Below are 22,013 nucleotides of genomic sequence, written 5' to 3'. Positions count from 1 at the left end.
CAGCCAAGGGGCCAGGCTGGCCCAGCAAGGCCTCGGAGATGTGGGACAGCCCTCTTCCCACCGGGCCGCACCCCTGGGCCTGGACAACAGGTTCTGATGAGGCCAGGAAGCTGGCTGGAAAGGCTGACTCCTGGGAGGGAGTGTGGGGGCTGTTTAACAGCTGGCAGAGCCCCTGGAAATTTCCCAGACATGGTCCCCACTCTACCCAGACGAGGCCAGGGTGTTCAGATGAGAAGATGAGCCACGGGGGAAGTGGCGAGGAAGAGGGTGACAGGGATCCCTCTTTCTCCTCCAGGGCCCAAGAAGGAGGAGGGCTTTGGCTTCCGGGAACGCAAAGGGCCCACCCCATTGAGGGCACTGCTGCAGCGCTCGGAGGACAAGCCACAACAGTCCCCTAAGCCAGGCCCGGCCAGATCCTGTCTTTTTCTGGGGGCCCAAATTACACTCTCCCCAGTCTCCTCAGAGTCTGGCTTCAGCCTGAAGTGCTCCAGGCTCTGGGCTGGTGCGTTGCAGGGCGCTCCGTCTTTCCTGCCTGTCCGGCTCGCTCCCTGCCTCTCATTTCACAGTTTATCTTCTTAAGGATCCATTTCTTCTCGGCAGCCCCAGCGGGGTCCCAACATCTCGCCCAAGCTAGCTGCAGGATCTGAGCCTGATGGCCCGGCCTGCCTTGCCCCCTGCTCCTGAATAGACATAGGCCCCCCTGCATTGCAGGCCCCCTCCCCCTCGGGTGAGGGGAGGTGCTCGGTGGTCCCGGCCACGCAACCGGAGTCCCCTGCTTGTGCAGACTGCAGGGAGCTCCAAGGATGAGGTCGGGCTGAGCTCATTCAAGACGCCTCCGTGGCCTGAGGCTGAGGATCTTTGTGAGATGAAGATGCGGCTGCTGGTCAGAGCCGCATAGGGTACCCCCATCTGCCCAGGCACGGGGGATTGCAGGGTGACAGGGGAGCAGGGTCAGAGTTTGGTAGAGGGTTGTCCAAGAAAAAGAAATCCTTGGGTTGATAAGACCTGTCCTGTGAAGGTCCCCACGGGAAGTCCCCAGGCACCTGAGCCTTAGTTGCTGGGAAAATTCGACACCTCCTTGATGGCCTCATCCTGGACAGACACGCGCCACTCATGGTCTCCTCACACCCCTTTAGGTGAGGGGCCACCCGGAGGCCCGCTCACCCACGGCCCCTCCAACACAGAGGGGCATGTGTCGAAAACAGCAGGGACCAAGCACCTTTGAGCCACCAGAATGACCTCTTCCTGGTGACCCAAGGGGACGGTGGGCTTCCAATAAGAGGTGGCTTCCCCATGTCTGTGCCCTGCTGTTGTTGGAAACACATCCTCCCCTTTCATCATCTGAAGATTTCTTTAAAAGGGTTTTGTGCTGCGGCAGTTCGGGGTGAAGTTCGGAGGATCTGATTCTAAAAGGCTTTTTCTCCACCCAAGAAAGAGTGTTGCCCTTGAGACACTTGAGAGGCAAAACAGGGCTCAGGAGCTTGGTTGTGGCTTTGGGATCCTGAATGTTTTCCATTCTGAGCTGTTCACATGTAAGTGAAGATTATTCAGCCCGGACTTTTATTGTAAATTAATTTCAAAACCAAGTTCTTGGGGTGAAGAATGATGGCGTTTGTTCATCAGCCCAACCTGTGTTTCCTTCCAGAAGAAAGCCGGATGCCGTTGTGCGAGGGCTGGGAATGGGATGTTGAGAACGTGAGGCTTGCCCTGATCGCAGCCATGTCAAGGGTCCTGACACTGTCGCCGTCTTTTCCTTCGAGGGGATGTGCTCAGGGAAGAGGTGAAACGGGAGATGCCGAGGAGAATCCGTGCTGGGGGCTGTGAACCTCCACCTACGGTCCGGGCCCCAGGAATGCCACAGCTTCCTGAGTTGGGGCTGCCAGAGCCTTGGCCAGGCCCCAGCTTGCCTGCTGGAGAGTCTGTAGGTGTCTCCCCGGGTGTGCTGAGGTGAGTGACATGGACAAGGACCCCTCGGGCTGGGGGACAGGCTACATGGGCTTACCTCCTGCCTCCCCACCCCCATCTCTCTGTTAGCAAGACTTCTGATGCTTCCCCCCACAGGGGTTCTTGGCACCCCTGACATTTCAGCCAGATAATGCTTTGTCGCCAGGGCTTGTCTTGTGCGTTGCGGGGTGTGGAGTGACCTCAACCCCCGAGATGCCAGGAGCACACAGCACCCCTCCCCCACGGCTGTGACCCCGAAAGTGTCTCCAGATGTTGCCATATGTCCCCTTGGGGACAGAATTACCTCCAGTGGAGAACCGCTGAGTTATAAGACACATTCCTGGTAGAAGCTAAGATAAAAATAATCTATAATTCCAGTATCCAAACTTAACTCCTCTCTGGGTTTTGATGTCCTCCTTACAGACTTTCTTTTCCACGCAGATACGCGTTCTTGCTTTTTTCCGAACCCGAGGCCACACAGCGTGCTGTTTTGTCACTTGCCAAGCCATGAGCGGCACAGTAGATATTTCCTTTCACCGCCCGATCAGCTTGACTGCGTCTCTTCCAAGCTCCTCTGGAAGCGTCCCTCTTCGGTAGAGATGGGCCGGCAGGCCTGGAAGAGTGGTGTGAGGCCCTCCGGGACCACATCGCAAGCTTTCCGAGTCCAGGGGATCAGCGCACTCATTTCTCGAGAGGTGGTTTGCTGCGGACACTGGCCCACGCCTGCAGCCCTGCACTGCCGACCCCCAGGTCACCCTAGGCCCACTTCCGCCTGGCCCAGAGCCTGAGCTGTGTTCTGTTCGGCTGGTGTCTTGGTGAGTCAGCCTGGTCGGAGAGCCCACCTTGCAAGGAGAGGGATGCAGGATGGGCCAAAGGCCATCAGAAGCCATCAGGTCCCAGGTGGCAGGTGGAGGGCAGTTCTGAGCTTGCACGGGCTTGTGGGCCCTTGGAAGATCTGATGAAAATAGGAGACTTTTGGAGTTCCCATCGTGGTGCAGCGGAAACAAATCCGACTAGGAACCATGAGGTTGCAGGTTCGATCCCTGGCCTCGCTCAGTGGGTTAAGGGTCTGGCGTTGCCGTGAGCTGTGGTGGAGGTCACAGACGAGGCTCCGATCTGGTGTTGCTGTGGCTGTGGCGTCGGCCGGCAGCTATAGCTCCTATTAGACCCCTAGCCTGGGAACCTCCATATGCCGCGGGTGCGGCCCTAAGAAAGACAAAAAAAAAAAAAAAAAAAAAAAAAAAAAAGAAAAGAAAATAGGAGCTTCTCAGGTAAAACACCCACATCTGCCCAGTTCTGTATACAATTCCACAGATGGCAGGTGAGGAACCCCTGAGGGCAGCAATTTTCCTGGGGACTTGTGATGACCTGGAGACCCATTCCTCGGCCTTCTAGGAATGTATGTCAAGGCCCTGGGAAGGCTGTGACCTCAGCCCTTCCCCATTACACAGGGCAGGGCCTCCTTCACAGAGCAGCGGTGTCGGCCCTGGGAACAGATGGATGGACGGGCAGATGAAGAGATGCACGCATGCGTGGATCTGGAGGCCAGGGACTAGGGTGTGAGCTTCCCCGGCGATAATGCTGATCACAACCAGCATTCGCTGCAGCTGTAGCAGCGGCCAGGCGCTCCCCTCATGCGCCTGACTTCACCCAATCCCATGAAAGGAAGGTACTGTGATTATAAGTGAGTTGACTTTTTACAGCGCTGGAAGCAGGCTGAGACTTGTGCAAGGCCACACAGCCTTGCGCGTGGGAAGCCAGAATATCTGTGCTCGACCTCGAAGCTGCACGGCCTGCATGGAGGGCAGGAGGGAGTCGCGTGAGCTGACAAGGTAGGTGTTCCGTCTGCCAGGACCCACTGGGAACTCTGGGCCTGGGCCTGGCTTCCCAGCAGGCATGGAGAATGCTTGGTTGTGGCTCAGCAGAAATGCACCTGACGAGTATCCGTGAGGATGCAGGTTCAATCCCTGGCCTCACTCAGTGGGTTAAGGATCCCCCACTGTTACTGTTGCTGTGGCGTCAGCTGGCAGCTGCCGTTTCAACTCAACCCCTCGCCTGGGAACTTCCATGTGCTGTGGATGTAGCCCTAAAAAGACAGAAATAAATAAACAAAAATATCAGGCAGCGATCTCGCCCACCTTTGGAAACTAATGGCTTCCTTTGGGGCAATTGAAGTGAGTTCCTTTACACCTGACTTTTCGCGACCAAACGCAGCCTTTCAAGGAAGGTGCACCTGTGCTCCGATGACTCACACGTATATTCGGGCTTGCCAGGGGCCAGGGCAGCTGCTCTTCCCAACTGTAGCACGTCGCTGGTAGATTTACGAATCCAGAAATCACCTTATTCCCCTGAAAGAGGATTGTGCATTCGATTGAAAGAGGCCTTTGCTGCAAGTGTCTGGCAAGCCATGAGCAAACATCTGAGCCACCGTCAGGAAACTCGAGCAGTTCTCCTGGTCCCCAAGAAGTGGTAAGGGCTGCAAGCTAGGAAGACTGGTTGTGAATCTATGATAATGAGCCTCAAGAGTGCATCTGCTGAGGTAGATGGCAATGCTACAAATACAGCATCTTTGTTCCTTCCTTGTCGGGGAGGGGGGGATCCTGGCATGAGTGAAAAGATCTAGAACCCGTGTTGGAGATCACCCAGACAAAGCTGCCCACCCTCTGGATGTGGAAATGGGTCAAAGAGCACATGAGGACTTAACAGCACAGGAGGGGCAAAGCCAGGACGTCAACCTCGGACTTCTCAGCCTGGCTCCTGTCCTGGAGCTGTCCCCCACATGGCTCCCTGTCCAGAACAGAGGGACGCCCAAGACAGTGACTCAGAACTTGCTTGGCAGTTTTGCTGATAGATTTTTTTTTGTTTTGAAGTGAGATGTTCTGCCTCTGTTAAAGTCTCGAGGAAATTATAGTGATTTTGACTTTTTCAGACATGTTTGAATTACTCACAGTCTGGAATGCCCAGGCAGAGGGTGAGACGCTGCAAGGATGCTGCAGAGACCTTAGGGGCACAGGATGTGCAGTCAGATGGATCTGAGTTCAAATCCCCATCCTGCCCCTGGCGGTGTGAGGTCACCGTGCTGCACCTTGGTCTCCTCCTCTGGTTTTGGTACCAAAACCAGCATTGAGAGGAAGCGTTGCTGGGGAACCAAATGAGGGAGTGAGCAGAGATGGCACGGCCACCAAGAGGCCCGCATACACGGCCTCGGAGGTTAATCCCTGACCGAGCAGGAAGGCTGAGGTCTTGCTCAGCACGCCCAGGATCAGTCCACACGGAGGCCTCAAGCGGAGCCTTGTTGGCCTTGTGGGTCAGGAGCAGAGCTGCCCGAGTTCAAATCCACCTCTGTCCAAGGACTTGCCCTCTTCCCGGGAGGAAGAATAAATGCGGACAAGGACAGCACAAGAAGCTGCATGGTCAGGGCTTAGAATTGGTGCCCAGCGTACAGGTGGGGCTCGTGGATGCTGGTTTTTAATCACTGTCCCTCTTCTTTCAGCCTGGGTTTCCGGCAGGGCAGCAACCACTCATGTGTCAACGGCAGCAGTGGAAAAGTTTCCATAGCTCTGGTTCTGCCAAATATGGTGTGAATGTGAGCTTTTTTAGTTCGGGGCATGGCTGAGCCATCACCCCTGCTGTTCCATTGCTAGGAAGCCCCGCACTTCTCCTTCCCCAACTCTTAGCATCCTTTCAAGGCTTAGCTGGCAAGGCCGTGGACAACTGGGAAGCTCTTTCCTGATCTCCTGTGTCAGAAACATTCAGGGAAAGTTCACCAAATATTGACTGGGCGCCTACGCTGTCCAAACACCGTGCTGGCGTTAAGTTCTCCCCTTTTTTGGCCCCGTTCATTTCTGTCCTAACTCTTGTGTCTTTTGCCCTATCCTGCAGTATTCATTTCCTCTCTTGGTTTCAGAGGGCCAAGGGCCTTGCAGACCTGCGTAGGGATCGAGGGCTCGTTTGTACCTGCCCCCTCTTTGCCTTTTTCTGACCTTTGCTGTCTTTTCTCCCTGGCCACAGACCTACCCCCGGGGGCAGATGTGTCAGCCTCCCATCCCCGAGCCAACGGCGGATAGATCTGAGCATGCTCAGAAGGACCGTGGGGGGGTACCACCCCCCAGATGGGGGTTCAAAGCCCTTGAGAGGTAGCCCCCGAAGGAAGACAAAGGCTTTCAACTGTTATTGTAAGTGTGTCTTCTCTCCGTGGGTTGCATGGAGATCAAAGTCTGAAAGAAGCCGAAGGTTGCTCTCTGACAAAAACACCATATTTTTAGAAGCGCTTGGTGGTTTAGGATGTTTTGCCCCAATGCTGCCTGTCGGTGGCAGGGGGTGGGGCTGGGGCGGAGGCCGAGGGATGCGGCCTCAGGCTGGGGGTTGGGGGGAGTGTGTTTCCTGGCAGCAGAGGCCTGAAGGTGGAGGCTGAGGGTGGGAGGCAGGTCCGTGGTCACTTCTCTTTGCTGAAGACCAGAGCCCGCCGACCGGCGGTACCCTTGGGGCCAGGGCAGGGGAGGGGAGCCTGCGAGACCTCTGGCTCCATCTCTTTCAAAGATGGGAGCCCTCAGGGCCAGGTTGGAGCCGAGGATGAGCTAATCTTCCCCACCCCCCCACTGCCCCCTCCCTGCTTCCCATCTGGGGGATTTTGGACTCGCACACATGAAACCATTAGAGAACAATGCGTGCATTCTGTAATCAGGGCTAATTGGTGTGGTTCCGAGGAGGAGGAGGAGGAATGCCAGGCTTGTGGGGGCCAGGACATCAGTGGGTCTCTGAAGCAACTGCCCAGGAAGAGTCCTTGGGGATGTGGAATAGCTCCTGGGAGCTGGGAAGGTGAAACTGGGTGGGGTAGGGGAGAGGATGGCCCTGCAGCCCCAGGCCAAAGCTAAGACGTAGGAACTTGTAGGGCTTGAACGTGGGGAGTCATGGGAGCCATGTGGTGGGAGCTTGATGAGACAGGAGGGAACCTGTCTACACTCCCAGCGCTTGGAGCCTGCCCCGCTCAGTTCTGCTGAGCCTCGTGTTCAAGGGTGACTCGGAGAGCTGAACCGGCTACTCCCTGCACCCAGAGAGGAGCCTAGAGAGCCATGGTCGGGGCTGCCCGGCCCTCCCCACGTCTCCCCAGAGCCTCTACCTTATAATCAGGGTGGCCCTGCCTTAATGTTTAAGCCAAAATCCCAAACAGCCAGGCTGGGATGGTGAGCTATAATTTATATCATTTTTCATATGGGTTATAGGCTCCAAAGGCTCAGACTCTTTCAAATGGGAACCACATTGAAGAAGGGGTAAACCGATGTGAGGAAATCTGGGCCCAGGAAGCCACCTGCTTCTCATTTGGGATGTGCTCGGGTGGGTTGTTTGCTTCCAGGGCCCAGCTGGTTTTGAGAGATGGCGGGGCAGCCATGGATCACTAGCCCTGCCAGGCGACCCTGCTGGGGCTGGGGTGAGCTGCTGCGGCGAGGCCCCCCAGCCTCCAGCGGGCCCCCACGTGGAGCTCTGCGGAGGAAGCTGGGAGCCCTGTGTCTTTGGTGCTCCCCTGGCCCCGCAGAGCCAAGCCAGCGGGAGACGACCGGGTCTGGGCACAGCCCCACGGCCTGTGGGAGGCCCTGCTTCTTGCAAACCAAGGCATCAGCGTAGCCCTGGAGGCTGGCTGCGGGGAGGCTGAGTGAACGGAGGCTGCCCACGCCATGGACGGGTCTCAAACACGTGGCGCTGAGCGAGAGAAGGCGAAGGATGATTTCTATCCATACATGCTCCACGTGCAGGTACAACTCTCCTGTGAGGCTCCTTAGGGGATAAAACCAAAAAGACCAGTGACTACCCTGGAGATGGGGATAGTGGGAGCCTTTAGTGAGGGCGGGGAGGGGACGGATTCTGGTGGAGTGGGTGGTAGGCCGTGTTCTAGTTCTTTTTTTTTCTTTTTTTTCTTTTTAGAGCCACCCTTCTGGCATATGGAAGTTCCCAGGCTTAAAGTCGAATCAGAGCTGCAGGTTTTGGCCTACGCCATAGCCAAAGCCATGCCAGATCCGAGGTGCCTCTGTGACCTACACCACAGCTCATGGCAACGCCAGATCCTTAACCCACTGAGCGAGGCCGGGGATCGAACCCGGGTCCTCATGGTTGCTAGCCGGGTCTGTTAACCACTGAGCTACGACGGGAACTCCTATGTTTTAGTTCTTGATCCTGGGGGCGGCTACAGAAGCATTCACTCCAGGCATTCCGTAGGCTGTACGTGTCTGCTTTATGGACTTCCTGAGTGGGTTATTTCTCAGAGTCAAAAAGGCTAAGAAAACCAAACAGAGGACAGTGAATGATGGAGCAGGGCACTCTGTCCTGTTGATCTCCTCTCTCCACTCACTTTCACCTTCAAGGCTCTCCCTTACCTCCCCACCCCCACCCCACGAGCGGTCAGCCACTTCCCACTTGCCTCACCCAGCCCGGCGCAGACCCAGGCCTCCCTTGGTGCTGATGGAGTCACCAGGCTAGGGGCACCTCCTGATCCCCAGAGAGCCCTGAAGCCCAGGGGGCTGCGAGGCCCCTTTCTCCGCTGCCCCCGCACACTCTGGGCCTGGCCCAGCATTGGGCCCTGGGTGGACTGAGTTTCTGGCCCTGAGAGATTCCCTCACGGGGTCAAGAATCAGCAGAGAGGCCTGGGCTTCCTTGTCTCTGTTCTTGCAGGACTGATCCGCAGGCTGAGTGGTTCGCTGGGCCAGGGGACATCTGTGGATGGCTGTCAGGGGGCCTCGGGCCGCAGGCCTGCCCTGGCACCCTCGGGTCTCTCTTAGGGACGCCCTGGGAGACTTGACTGGGAAACATGGGCAACCTTGAGAACATGCATGATTTTGGGAAAAAAAAAAACAAAAACAAAACAAACCCTCCTCTTCAAAGTTCTGTTGGTTCTTTTTATTTTCTTCAAGGAGAACTATTGATAGAGAAAGGCAGGTGTCTTTTAACGGGTAAGAGGAATCCCTCAAAGTGGAGGCTGAAAAAACCATAGGAGAGAGTGAAAAATGTGGGGTCAGGCTGGCCGAGTTGGGGGACGCCGGGCTCTGGGGGCTTGGCTTCCTCCATGCGCCTAACTTCTGGGAGCAAATGAGTCTCCCCCAGGTGCCCAGGCCTGGGGGGCTCTTCCACAGACCTTTCAGGTGAGAAAGTTTCCACTGTTGCCTTATCTCGTGGCAATCCCCGCCTCACCGCTTTGCAGCAACCACAGCTGCACTCAGATCTGAGGTCCTGATCTGTTCCATTTTCTTTGTGCCAAGCGGGGCCGGGACGCGAACCCCAGCATGAAACGGCGCCCGCAACCGCAAGGCCCGGTGTGCACCCTCTGAAACTGTAGGTAAAGACAATTACCGGCAATTTCCACAGCATGGTTTGTTTTTTGTTCAGAGGCCATGGAGGCATTCTCAGCAGCAGGCCCAAAATATAGTATTCCCACCGCACGCCGCCCTCAGAAATGTGCGATAAAAGCTGTGGTCGCTTTGTCCCGGCTCTTCCTTTTAACAGTCACCCCTTCAAGTCTGATGTTGAAACTGCTTTTTTCTTCATGTGTACTTTGATGGCCCAGATAACGCTCCATGATAAGGCCCTGCCTTCAAAACCACGCACTGTACCTCGGGCTCACCAATAGGACGCACGTCACCAGAGAAAATCAGGCGCCCGAACTTATGAGAAGTGGGATAGAAATGTGCTGAGTCTGTGAAATTCTTCTCTCTGTGGCCTGTATTGAAGATTTTGCAAAAGGACCAAAGAACCAGGCATCGATCAGAAGCGCAGACCATGGTGGCCCGTGTCCTAGAAAGAGCTGGTCCCCCTTGGCAACAGTTGTCAAGAAGCCGCGCACTTCTGTCCATCAGTTTTCTTGAACCAAAAGGACTCCGTGGAGTTCCGATCGTGGTGCAGCGGCAGCGAATCTGACTAGGAACCAGGAGGTTGCGGGTTTGATCCCTGGCCTCGCTCAGTGGGTTAAGGATCCGGCGTTGCCGTGAGCTGTGGTGTAGGTCACAGACGCAGCTTGGATCTGATGGGGCTGGGGCTGTGGTGTAGGCCGGCAGCTGTAGCTCCGATTGGCCCCTAACAAAAAAAAGAGACTCCATGAGGCTGATCTAAAGTGGTCTGGGGGAGTTCCCGTCGTGGCGCAGTGGTTAACGAATCCGACTAGGAACCATGAGGTTGCGGGTTCGGTCCCTGCCCTTGCTCAGTGGGTTAACGATCCGGCGTTGCCGTGAGCTGTGGTGTAGGTTGCAGATGCGGCTCGGATCCCTCGTTGCTGTGGCTCTGGCGTAGGCCGGGGGCCACAGCTCCGATTCGACCCCTAGCCTGGGAACCTCCATATGCCACGGAAGCGGCCCAAAGAAATAGCAAAAAGACAAAAATAAATAAATAAATAAATAAAAATTTAAAAAAAAAAAAAAAAAAAAATAAAGTGGTCTGGGGAGCCTGGGAATGTTGGGGAGGGGGGCAGGTCTGGAGGTGCTGGATTCATCAGGAGCTGTATCTCCTGTTGAATTTCAGCTCTTCCGTTTGCTCATCAGTATTCGGAACCTACCAAAGGCTGCTGCCACCTGGAGTCATTACATCACCATCGGAACAGACCCTCGTGTCGTGTGAGCAATGGTTGGCTTTTTCAAAGCACTTTCACCTGCATTATCTCATCTCCCATCCCACGGAGCAGACGAGCACAAACCCCCGTGGAGACTAGGCCTGTTTTACAGATAAGGTAAGAGTGAGTAAAATGACAACTGCAAAAAAAGAAAAAAAAAATACCTCAAGGTCAAGGGAGCGTCTTTTCCCTGGAGTTTCATAGTTGTGTCTACAAAGACCAAGCATTTTTAAAGATCTCTAAGCTTTAGGCTAACCTCAGTGGCTTCCCAAGTCTCTTAGGAGAGACCATTTTGGCTCTTGGGTTCATTTGCAACTTGCCTTCTTCCCAGGGACCCCAGAAACCTCCAGGCTGTGAGGCAGTGGGATTAGACTGGCTTTGAAACAGACAAACTGAGGCTTGGATCTGGCTCACCCAGCTGTGAGATGTCAAGTGAGTTATTGACCTCTCTGAGCCTCCGTTTCTCCATCAGGAAAATACAGGTGTCAGAGTAAAAGCTCTTTAGGGTCCCTGCTAGGCTTAACAGTCTGTGATTTTGTGATTCTATGAATTACCCTGAATTTGCATAAGTATAGCATTGTATAGGTTTCGAAGCACTTTCACATAGCTTTCAGCAGTTTATTTGATCTTGGCCACAGCTCTGTGGGGTGGGCAGGCAGGCGTGCCATATTTTCATATCCCCATTTGAGAGATGGGGAAATTGAGGTGCAGAGAGATGAAGTGGCCAGCCATAGGCACTCTGGCATGCTGGTGCTGGCCAGGACCTGAGCAGACACGTGCAGATTTCTATAGACTGTCTGATGGGCGTCCCCTTCAGTCAGGGACCACTGCTGTGTCATCCTGGAGGGGACGGAGATGCACCAGAGCTTCAGGGTCTGGTTTAGAGGGCCAGGCCCTCACAGCAGCTCCGGTGGCTGGGCCCCCAGCCTCACACGGAATGCCTGGCAGCATTTCAGAAGCTGCTTCAGAGGCAGATACAAGGGAGTCACTGCCCCAGCAGAGTCTTCCCACCTCAGCACCTTTCCTTGTTGTCCACGCCCCCTGCCCTGGATCACACAGGCTTTCCCTGCTGGAATCCCCTCATTCGTCCTGCTAGACAACTTCTTCGCTATCCTTAAAGCCCCAGCCAAAAAGCCCTCCTTTGAGCCAAGAGCTCTACATACATTTCCCATTAATCCCTTCTGTTTCCTCATCTGTAGAATGGGACTAGAAATGCCCCCTGCCAACATCATTTATCCCTCATTCTGCGATGGGGAAACTGAGGCTCGGAAGGTTAGGTCTCCTGCCTGAGGTCACACAGCCGGTAGGGGATGGAGCCCGGATTTGAACCTTATGACCTGAAATGCTCAGGCACCACTCCGTGCAGACTTGTTCATCCCCTTCACAAAGCATCTGGGGACCACCCCTCCCTCTTCTGTGCCCTCCATCCTTTCCCAAGTGTGTGTTCCAGGGATCTCGCTCATCTCCCGGTCCAGGCTCTGAGCCTTGCAGGTCAGAGGTTGCATCCTGTTCAGCATCATCTGTTCTCTGCACCTGCCTGGCACATAGTTCGTCTTGGTAAGCCCTTGCTTGTTCTAGGCTTGGAGAGTGAAAGCACCTGCTGTGCAGAGGGGTCCCAAGGCCAGTGGGGCCCATAAATCTTGGGGCTGCTTCTGCTTCCCTCTGGTCCCACAGGGCCAGGCTGCCGAATGTTCCAGGGCTCTCTGGCCTAGCACTTGAGCATACAGTAGCACATCACTGCAGCAGGGTGGCCCAGTTTGTTTTCTCACACTGCCCACATCCTTGGTTCTGACTCTTCTGTGTGCTGTTTAAAAGCAGAGGGTCGGGGTTAAACACTGTCCCCTATCCACTGTGTGACCCAGAGCAAGTGACTTCAGGTATTTTGTGCTTCTGAAATTCACATCACATTTCATAACCCAACAAGAAAGGAAAAAAACACTCTCTGCTGATTAAACTGTGCTAAGCCATCACTTGTAAGATGTATCTCAGTTTCAGAGAGAGTAAGTTTTTTCTAGACTCTTGACAAAAGAAAATATTGGAATGGCTGATAAACATATGAAAAGATGCTCACTATCATTAGCCACCACGCAAATGCAAATTGAAACTACAATGAGATATCCCTACTGTATTCATCAAAATGGCTTAAACCCCCAAAACCAGGCATTCCTGTTGTGTTGCAGTGGAAATTAATCCAACTAGGAACCGTGACATTGTGGGTTCAGTCCCTGGCCTCGCTCAGTGAGTTAAGGATCTGGTGTTGCCGTGAGCTCTGGTGTAGGTTGCAGGTGCAGCTAAGATTCTACATTGCTGTGGCTGTAGTGTAGGCTGGCAGCTACAGCTCTGATTTAACCCCTAGCCTGGGAAATTCCATATGCCGCAGGTTTGACCCCCCAAAGCACAAAACAAACAAACAGAAAACAAAAACAAAACCCACCAAACTGAATGTTGGCAACGATGTGAAGCAACTGTTACTACTGCTGAGACTCTGAAAACACTTTGGATAATAGTGTGGCAATTTCTTGAAAAGTTAAACATATTCTTATTATATGACCCAGACATTCTACTTCTAGATATTTACCCAAGAGAAAAGAAAATGTGTGCACACAATAACTTGGGTATAAGTGTTTTAGCAAACTTACTTTGTGATAGCTCCAAACCAGTTTCAGAGATAGTAAGTTTTTTCTAGATCATCCCAAATATCTACCAATAAGTGAGTGGATAAACAAATTGTGGTATGTCCATTCAGTGGACTAGTACTCAGCAATTGAACGTAGTTAACTATGGCTATAGCAATGACACGGATAAATCTTACAATAACTATGTTGAATGAGAATGTCCAGATAAAAGAGAAGATATATGTGTTGACTTATATAAAACTCTAGCTAATGTAAAGGGATCTATGTTGATAGCAGGTAGGTGAGTGGTTGTCTACAGATGGGGTAGAAGGAGGGAGGAATGGATTACAAAGAGGTATGTGGCACCTTTGGAGGGAGGGTGGTGATGGAAAATTGTTTTGATGGTGGGAATGATCGCATGGGTATAAACCAGTCAGAACTTTTATTGTACACTTTAAATATGCATGGTTTAGACCTCGAGAAAGTGAAAAGTATGTGCCTTTCAGGAACGAATGCTTTCCTTGTCTGTGACCCAGGAACATGGTTATGAGGCTTAAATGAGACAGGACCTTAGCCCAGTGTCTGGTGATTTACTTCTGTAGGTGGCTTGTAGTTTTCATTTCACTGTGAGGTCCCTTTACAGTCGGGGGCCTGGGCTGGGAGAGGCCAAGGGCCCTACCCTAGGTCCTACGGGGCCTTGGTAAAGCGCAGGCCAGCATTCCCCACCAGAACATCGTCCCCACCCTGTGCATCTTGCACCAGCCCAACCCCAGGGAGGATAAAAGACAAAAGGTGACAGTCCCAGCCTCCAAGGGTTTGGAAATGGTCTGGCTGGAGGGAGCCAAGGCCTCTGGGGACTGTGACTTGAAAAGCCTTTGGCATCTGATTTTGGGTCCTTCTTGAGAGCGATTGACTGCAGCGAGCAGAGTGAAGGTCGCCCACCCTGCTGCCTGCGCCTACCCACATTGATGCCGTGTGCCTTCTACACAGCCTGCCCCAGGTCCCCTGCAAGTGAGTGACTCAAAGGCACTCTCTGCCGCAGGTGTGAGGAGCCCCCACCACAGGCCGCCTTCGCCCTCGGGGAAGGCCAAGATCACATTACTCACTGCTTCCAGCTCCTGCCTGCGCTCAAACAGGAAGCCTGCTTTTTCCTCTCGTGTCAACAACCACCTTTCTTTCTCTCTTTCTCTTCTGGCCTCTGGGCTCTCTTGTGGAGTGGGTTTCTTGGGGCGAAAGTCTGGGGCATCAGTGGGCTCCACTGGCAGATGCCTGGGCCAGAACCTCCTCTCCTGGGAAGGCCTGGAAGAGGGCTCTGTGGCAGCAGGCCCTGGGAATGGCCTCGCTCATCTACAGCATTGCGAACCAGGGAGTACGTGTCTGTTCAACTGATCTAGACTGAAATGTAGTCTGTCCCCAGACAAAGGCAGCTCCTCCTAGGTTCCAGGCTCAGCAAATACCACGTCCACCTGCTCCCTTGGGGCAGACACACTGGAGGCACCTCTCTGGCTTTTCTCATTCTCCATCCCAAATGGACACTAAGTCCATCCATTCTTCACCCTCAGTGTTTCCCCAATCCATCCCCTCTTCCCCGCACTCTCTGTGGTCCCTCTTGGCCTCCTTCACGCCATGCTGTCACTCTCTGTTTTGTCTCACCTGGCCCTGCTCTACCTACAGACCACACAGTGGCCAGAGCTGTCCTTCCTGGACGCCTGAGGGACCCTATCACAAATGGACCTTCTTTGCCGCCTACCCTCACACACCTTGTGTGGCTCATCTAGAGTTTCAGCTGTGGCCTACAAGACACCCTTCTCAAAGCTCATCCAGCTCCCATGGTGTTCTCTGTGTGCTGGGGAGATCCAGTCCCTTGGGGTTCTCTAAGCAAGACGTGGTCTTTCTGGCCTTCTGGGCTTGGCACAACACTTTAAATAGGCCCCTGCCTGCTGCTGGACCTCCCAGTGCAACTCCTCTCACCCTTCAGCTGAGGCCCACCCCCCACCCCTCACCATCCCCTTCGCCTTTCCAGAGGGATGGCCAGCGTTGATTTCCTTCCTGTGCCTTTGTGTGCAACTTGGTTTTGCATGTGTCAGCCATGTATATTTCCATTCTCCGAGGGCAGGAGTCCACCTCGGCTCTGTGTCTGCCAGCCAACCCAGTCCTGTTGAATGCCTTTTTGTGTCCTTCTCTGACTTTAGCTGGAAATCTGAGCTGTGGTCAAGGCTAGAACACTCAGACAAGCACATGGCATTTTTGCTGAGCTCTGAAGACGGGATTCCTGGATGCCTGGAGAAATGGGCCTCCCTGGGTTGGATGGGTGCTGGGAAGGCCAAAGGGAGGTTTGGCTCTTCTCTGCGGTTATTGTGAGGTTTAAATGAGTGAATGTACATAAAGCTCTTAAAGAGAGATGGACGTACCATTAGAGCCGCGTATGTTAGTCTTGATGATGTGGATGATGATGATGATGTTGATGATGACGATGTTGATGATGATGTTGATGATGATGATGTTGATGATGATGTTGAGGTTGATGATGTTGATGATGACGATGTTGATGATGTTGATGATGATGATGATGATGTTGATGATGATGTTGATGATGATGATGATGATGATGTTGATGTTGACGATGATGATGATGATGGGGGTCCATGGGCATTCTAGCATGGCAGGAAGAGCACGAATCCCTACAAGGGGAAGACAGGTCCCTTGTACATGGGGCTGGGTCTCTCAGGAAGGCTATGGTCTGTCAGGGTAGAGGCTGCATCTGCTCAGCAAGTGTTTGTTGGAAGGAGTTAGAGTTTTTGGTTTTTTTGGACCAGGCAAGTTCTTCTATGCCAGGGATAGAAGACTTTGCTGGGCAATTAAGAGTAAGGAGGTTTAGGAATGAATATTTAGGAGCTCTCTTGTGGTATAGTGACTTAAGGATCCAGTGCTGTCACTGCAGTGGCTCGGGTTGCTGCTGTGGCGGGAGTTTGATCCCTGGCCCAGGAACTTTCATAGGATATGGGTGCAGCCAAAACATAAACAAAAGGAATGAATGTTTGGAGTTGCTGTCATGGCACAGTGGAAACGAATCCGACTAGGAACCATGAGGTTGTGGGTTTGATCCCTGGTCTCGCTCGGTGGGTTAAGGATCTGGCATTGTCATGAGCTGTGGTGTAGGTCGCAGACACAGCTTGGGTCCCACGTTGCTGTGCCTGTGGCATAGGCTGGCGGCTGCAGCTCTTTTTAGACCCTTGGCCTGGGAACTTCCATATGCCGTGGGTGCGGCCCTGAAAAGACCAAAAAAAAAAAAAAAAAAAAAAGAATGTTTAATCTCTTAAAAAGGAGAAACACTTTAAATGCTTATTTGCAAGGGTAGTGCTAATAAATAATAATTATTATCTGGTCATTAAGTCAAACCTCCCCCTAGAACTGTTAGGTACCCACATAGATCCATATTGGGCTAAGAGTAGGCAACGTGCATTGCTTTAAAACAGCCTGATTCAGCTCCCAGAGGGTCAAGTTTGTGTCTCTCTTGCCTCTTCAGCCTCTTGCACCTAATGGCCCTGGGTCTTCGGATGGGAACCAGCCCCCACAGAGGCCATACGGTCGAGCCCTCTGCTTCATGGCCAGGTGCAAATGGCCACCATGGAGCAAAGGCATGGCTGGAACCCTTTGAAGGCTGTCATGCTCTCAGCCTGGTCCTAGAGTCCCTCCCACACACCGCAGATCCTCCTTGGAGCTGAATCTACAGGGCACCAGGTTGTGCTGGGTGCTGGGGGGAGAGCAGTGAGCCCTTAGCCCTGTCCACACGGAAGGGGAGCTAGCGAGACAGACCTTGCACAAACACTGCTGCAACCTGTGCTAAGTACAAAGGAAATGTCCGAGATGAAAGTGAGGGCTGACCTCAGCAGGAAATGACCTGGTCTGAGGGACGCAGGAAGGCCTCCCCAAGTGAGGGTTCAGCAGAGATCTGAAGGGCGCATCAGAGTTATCTTGGTGAGTGGGGGTTTGGGGAGCGAGCATCACAGGCCTAGGAAACAGGGTGTGAGAAAGTCCTGGGGCCTGTTGAAAGGCAGAGGCAGGAGAAGCTGCATGGTTGAGCAAGGCTACAGGGGGTCTGGAGCAGGGGCAGGGACCCACCCTTCATGGTGCCCTTTGCTCTGTGTAGGTTTCCACCGGCAGTGAGCCTTGGGTGGTGGACATTTTCACAGCATACATGGAAACCGTCAAGTTCCAAAGCTTCACTAAGCAGCTTGGAGTTGCCTGCATCAGCCTGAGATTCCCTGCCAGGTGGGGTAAGCATTGTTATGTTATGTTATGTTATTTGCTTTTTAGAGCTGCATGGGGAGCATACAGAGGTTCCCAGGCTAGGGGTCGAATTAGAACTACAGCTGCTGGTCTATACCACAACCCCAGCAATGCTGGATCCTTAACCCACTGAGCAAGGCCAAGGATCGAACCTGCATCCTCATGGATACGAGTCAGATTTGTTTCCACTGAGCCACGACAGAAACTCCAGCACTGTTCTTCTCTAGATTTCTTGGCAAAGGGGAGCCAAGAAGGGTCCTTCGACTGCTGAGTGGTTGGAGGTGAGACCACTGCAAACACTTTATTAGTTAGGCTGACCTGGCCTGACCAGCAGTCCTTTGGGCAACAAAATCTCTTGCCTCCCACCTGCCCTCTCTGGGTGTCTGCGAGCCACGCTGGGACCTCTAGTGCCCGATACCCACCCAGGCTCCAGGCTGACAGTGGCTTACAGGACCCCCCCCAACTCAGCACACTTGCTTCTCAAGTTAACTTCCTTGTTCAAATTAGATTAATTTGAGTTTTTTATTCGTTTTTTAAAATTGACTTAGTGATGGAAGTAGAACCTATAGTAGAAAAGAAGGGAGGTCCTGTTGTAGCTCAGCAGTAATGAACCTGACAAGTAACCATGAGGACACGAGTTCGATCTCTGGTCCCGCTCAGTGGGTTAAGGCTCCAGCGTTGCTGCGAGCTGTGGTGTAGGTCACAGACATGGCTCGGATCTGGTGTTGCTGTGATGTAGGCCAGCAGCTACAGCTCTGATTAAGAGCCCTAGTCTGGAAACCTCCATATGCCACAGGTGTGGCCCTAAAAACAAAGAAAATAATCAGCATGGTTAGAGCCAGAGTTCTCCCATCCCAGTTCCCTACCTGGGGGCTATCATTTGGGTGGGTCTTCTTCCAGTCTTTTTCAATTCATTTTCATTTATGTGTATGGAGATACAAAAGCAGCTTTGTTGGTGTATATTGGCTTTTTTTTTTTTTTAAGTTGAAGATTAATTGATTTACAATGTTATATTAGTTTCTGGTGTAAAGCAAAGTGAATCTTTTATATATATTATAACATATATGTAACATGTAATATATATATTCTTCCTCATATTCTTCTCTATTATGATTTATTACAGGATATTGAATATAGTTCCCTGCCTATATAGTAGGGCCCTGTTGTTTATCTATTTAATGTATAATAGTTGGTATCTGCTAATCCCAAGCTCCTAGTTTATCCCTCCCCTACTCCCTTTCCCTTTTGGTAACTCTAAGTTTGTTTTCTATGTCTACAAATCTGTTTCTCTTTCACAAATAAGTTCATTTGTGTCCTATTTTAGATTCCACGTGTAAGTGATATCACATATCTTTGTCTGGTTTACTTTACTTAGTATTATAATCTCAAGTTCCTTTCATGTTGCTGCAAATGGCAGTATTTCATTCTTTTTTATGCCTGAGTAGTATTCCATTGTATATACCTACATACCACATCTTTTTCATCCATTCATCTGTTGGTGGACATTTAGGTGGCTTCCATGTCTTGGCTATTGTAAATAGTGCTGCTATGAACATTGGGGTGCATGTTTCTTTTCGAATTAGAGTTTCATCTGGCTATATGCCCAAGAGTGGGATTGTTGGCTCATATGGCAACAGTATTTTTAGTTTTCTCAGGAATCTCGGTACTATTTTCCAAAGTGGCTGGACTGGCTTTCTTCTTAAAATATACATCTGAGTTCTATGTGCCCTTTTCACTTAACGGTACATCTTGGAAATCTTTGCACCTCAATGTAGGTAATTCTATAGCATTCCTTTTTAATGGCTGCATGATATTCCCAAGTACATACTGCCGTAGGATAGTCACTCATTCTTTCATGAGGAACCATTCATTTACATTGTTTCCAGACTGTCACCATCACAAGCAAATCCTTATATGGGATTCTCAGTCGAGCGCAATGCAAGGAGATCTGTTTTGGCTGGTGATGAGATCTCCATCAGAGGAGGTGTTCAAGTAAAAAGTGAAATCATATGTCTTCCTCAGCCCAGAACAGGGGTGCTTAAGTTGTACGGTGCATGAAAAATCGCTTGGAGGTGTTTTTAAGATGCAGATGGCTGGGCCAGACGCCTGGAGTTTCTGATTCAGGAAGTCGTCTTAGATGGGCCCGAGAATGTGCATTTCTAACAAATTCCCAGGTGAGGCTGCTGGTTCAGGAACTCTCCTTGGAGAATCTCTGACTCAGGGTATTGGCTCCTCAGCCTCCACACGCTCCCTTGGAGAGAATTTCCCTCGGGAGAATTTCCTCTGTATCCTTCCCTCCACTGCGAAGTGGATGTTGTACCAGGCATCCCTCTGGGAGGCAGGGCCCTTCAAAGCTCAGGTAATGGGTCCAGAGGTCTGGCTAGCAAGGCTGTGGGGCAGATGTTCCAGGTGGGGCTGGAAGCCCAGGTCTTCTTAGTAGACACAGCCTGCTGCACCAGCCTTTCCAGCACAGCCTAATCCCAACTTCTGCCCACTCTTCCCTGCGGAGGCTAATGAAGAGCTGAGGCTGGTGGTGAGCTGTTTACACAGCATGATTGGGAAGTGCCTTGGGATTTTCATAAAAGAAACAACAGGAGACCACATCCCCAGAGAGGGTCTTCTTAAGATCTTGAGGTTTCAGGACCCCGAGGCACTCTTTGTTGCTAGCTGGACTGCAGGAGGTCACCCCGGGATTGGAGGAGAGCCTCTCTGGGATGGGGGTGGGGAGAAGCAGGAACCTGGACCCCAAGAACTGAAAAGCAGCCCTCTTCCCAGGATGCCTGGTGGCTTTTAGAGAGACACTTCTGTGCCTAAGGATGGTCAGGCTGTGGACTGAGGTTCAGCCACCCATGGGCATTTGGCTCCTACTGCCACCCAGAGCTGAATTTTGACACCCTGCAGCTCCCTGGGCTCCTTGCCCTTTATCCCGTGTGTGCTGTCCAGTAATATCTGTGGTCTGGGTCATCAGAGAGAAGCTTCCTCTGGGCTGCTGGCTCCTGTGTTTGTTGCAGATAACCGAGAGGAGGGAAGATGCCTGTCACGAAGCCACCAACCCACTGGGAGGGATGGGGGTGCCATGCTCCAGGCCCCTCTCCTTCACTGAGACCCAGGTCTCATCCTATGCAGTTCGAATCCCGTGATCTTTGAGGCAGGAGGGTGTGCCTGGGCGCTTCGGCTTCCGTCTCAGGTCTTGAACGTCCTACCTTGATGTGTTGGTGGTTGTCCTCCCAGCACTGAGTACCTGGTGAGAGTCTAACAGACCCTTGTTGAATAAATAAATGAAGAAAGAAATAATTGAATAAATGAAAGGAAGAAATAAATAATTGAATACATTATCTTAGGATGCCTCAGCGAGATGAGTTCAGGCTGCTCATCCTCTGGATGTGACCCTAGAGCCAGCTGTTGAGCTGTTCGAGGCTCTTTCTGCATCGCAGCAGCTGTGAGGGGTCGGGTCCCACCCCGGGAACCACTTCTGTACCACCTCAGATATGAAAGGAGTTCCGGGGCAACTCTGCCTTCTATGCAGCGCTTACCCTGGGCCAGGCCGGCCGCTGAGAAGAGTGCAGAGGGGAATGTGTCTGCGCTCGGCCGGGCTCTGCCCCGGGTGCCATCACCCACGCCGCCTCGCGCCTCCTCTGCGAACTCTGCAGTAATACTGGAACTGGGGGGGTAGGGCGGGAGAAACTTCTAATCCTTTGAGACTCAAAACTTAACTTTTCATTTCTCTCAAGACACCCGCTCCTAACCCAAAAAGCGAAAGCGAGGCTGGGGGAATTCGGCTCGGTGGAAAACTCAGGGTGTTACTTTTGCTCTGGGTGGGGCTCGTCCTCCGCGTTCACAACTCTCTCCTGGGACCAAACGTGCCCCAAGCTGGGGGCGCCGAGAGCTGGGCTTAGCGGGGGTGGGGGTGGGGGTGGGACAGGGAGGAGGGCGCCCCCCAGGGGCTGGGTGAGGAGGCTGCCCCCACCTGCCCAGCTTGGCACGGCTCGGCTCGGCTCGGCCTCGAGTGCGCATCCTGGCCCGTGGGAAGAAGCACAAGCCCTGGAGGCTTCCCTTTGCGGATCTCCAGAGCCCGGGCCCCTTCCTCTGCCCACCCCAAGGGAGCGCTTTGAAGTGGCCGAGTTTGCAATTCCCCGGTTCCCAGCGCGGCGCCGCCCCCGCTGCGCCCACACCTTGGCAGTGGCCGAGCGCTTTGCATGGGAATGGGCCGCGTGGTACCCGCTGGGCGCTCTTTGTAAATGCATCCCCAGGAAGGCCAGGCTGGAGGCCCCTGGAGGAACTCGCCTCCTGGGGCCGGAGTGTGTGGGCTTAGCCTCCCCTCTACTATTCACCAGATCTCTTTCAGGGCTGGCTGTCTCCTCCGGACCTAGGACGGTCCGAGCCCCCACGGGTTCCTCTGAAGTGGCGCGGGGTGGGCGGGACCTCAGCGCCGAGGAGTCCACGGGGTGGGGGGATGCGCGCAAGAGGTTTCGCTGAAAATCCAGAGGGTTATTTGGCACCATACTTGTGCTAGTGCTTAAAAACTGTGCAGACTTTTCATCCAGCAGTTCCACTGCTGCTGAGAGAATAATCCTAGA

At 52.9% G+C, this 22,013-nt stretch overlaps 1 long non-coding RNA gene across 1 annotated transcript in view; it reads left to right on the top strand.

The window, feature by feature from the left end:
* LOC110259481 overlaps positions 6,326–22,013 on the top strand; it is a 61,208-nt gene continuing 45,520 nt past the window's right edge. Inside the window, exons 1-3 of the long non-coding RNA XR_002341908.1 lie at positions 6,326–7,694; positions 10,444–10,648; positions 17,297–17,423. This is a non-coding gene — a long non-coding RNA (uncharacterized LOC110259481). The remainder of the gene's footprint in view (positions 7,695–10,443; positions 10,649–17,296; positions 17,424–22,013) is intronic.

Source organism: Sus scrofa, chromosome 2 (genome assembly GCF_000003025.6).
Source record: "Sus scrofa isolate TJ Tabasco breed Duroc chromosome 2, Sscrofa11.1, whole genome shotgun sequence".
Lineage (NCBI taxonomy): Eukaryota > Metazoa > Chordata > Mammalia > Artiodactyla > Suidae > Sus > Sus scrofa.
Note: the sequence above shows the minus strand (reverse complement) of the source record. Positions and strands in the feature narration are given on the sequence as shown.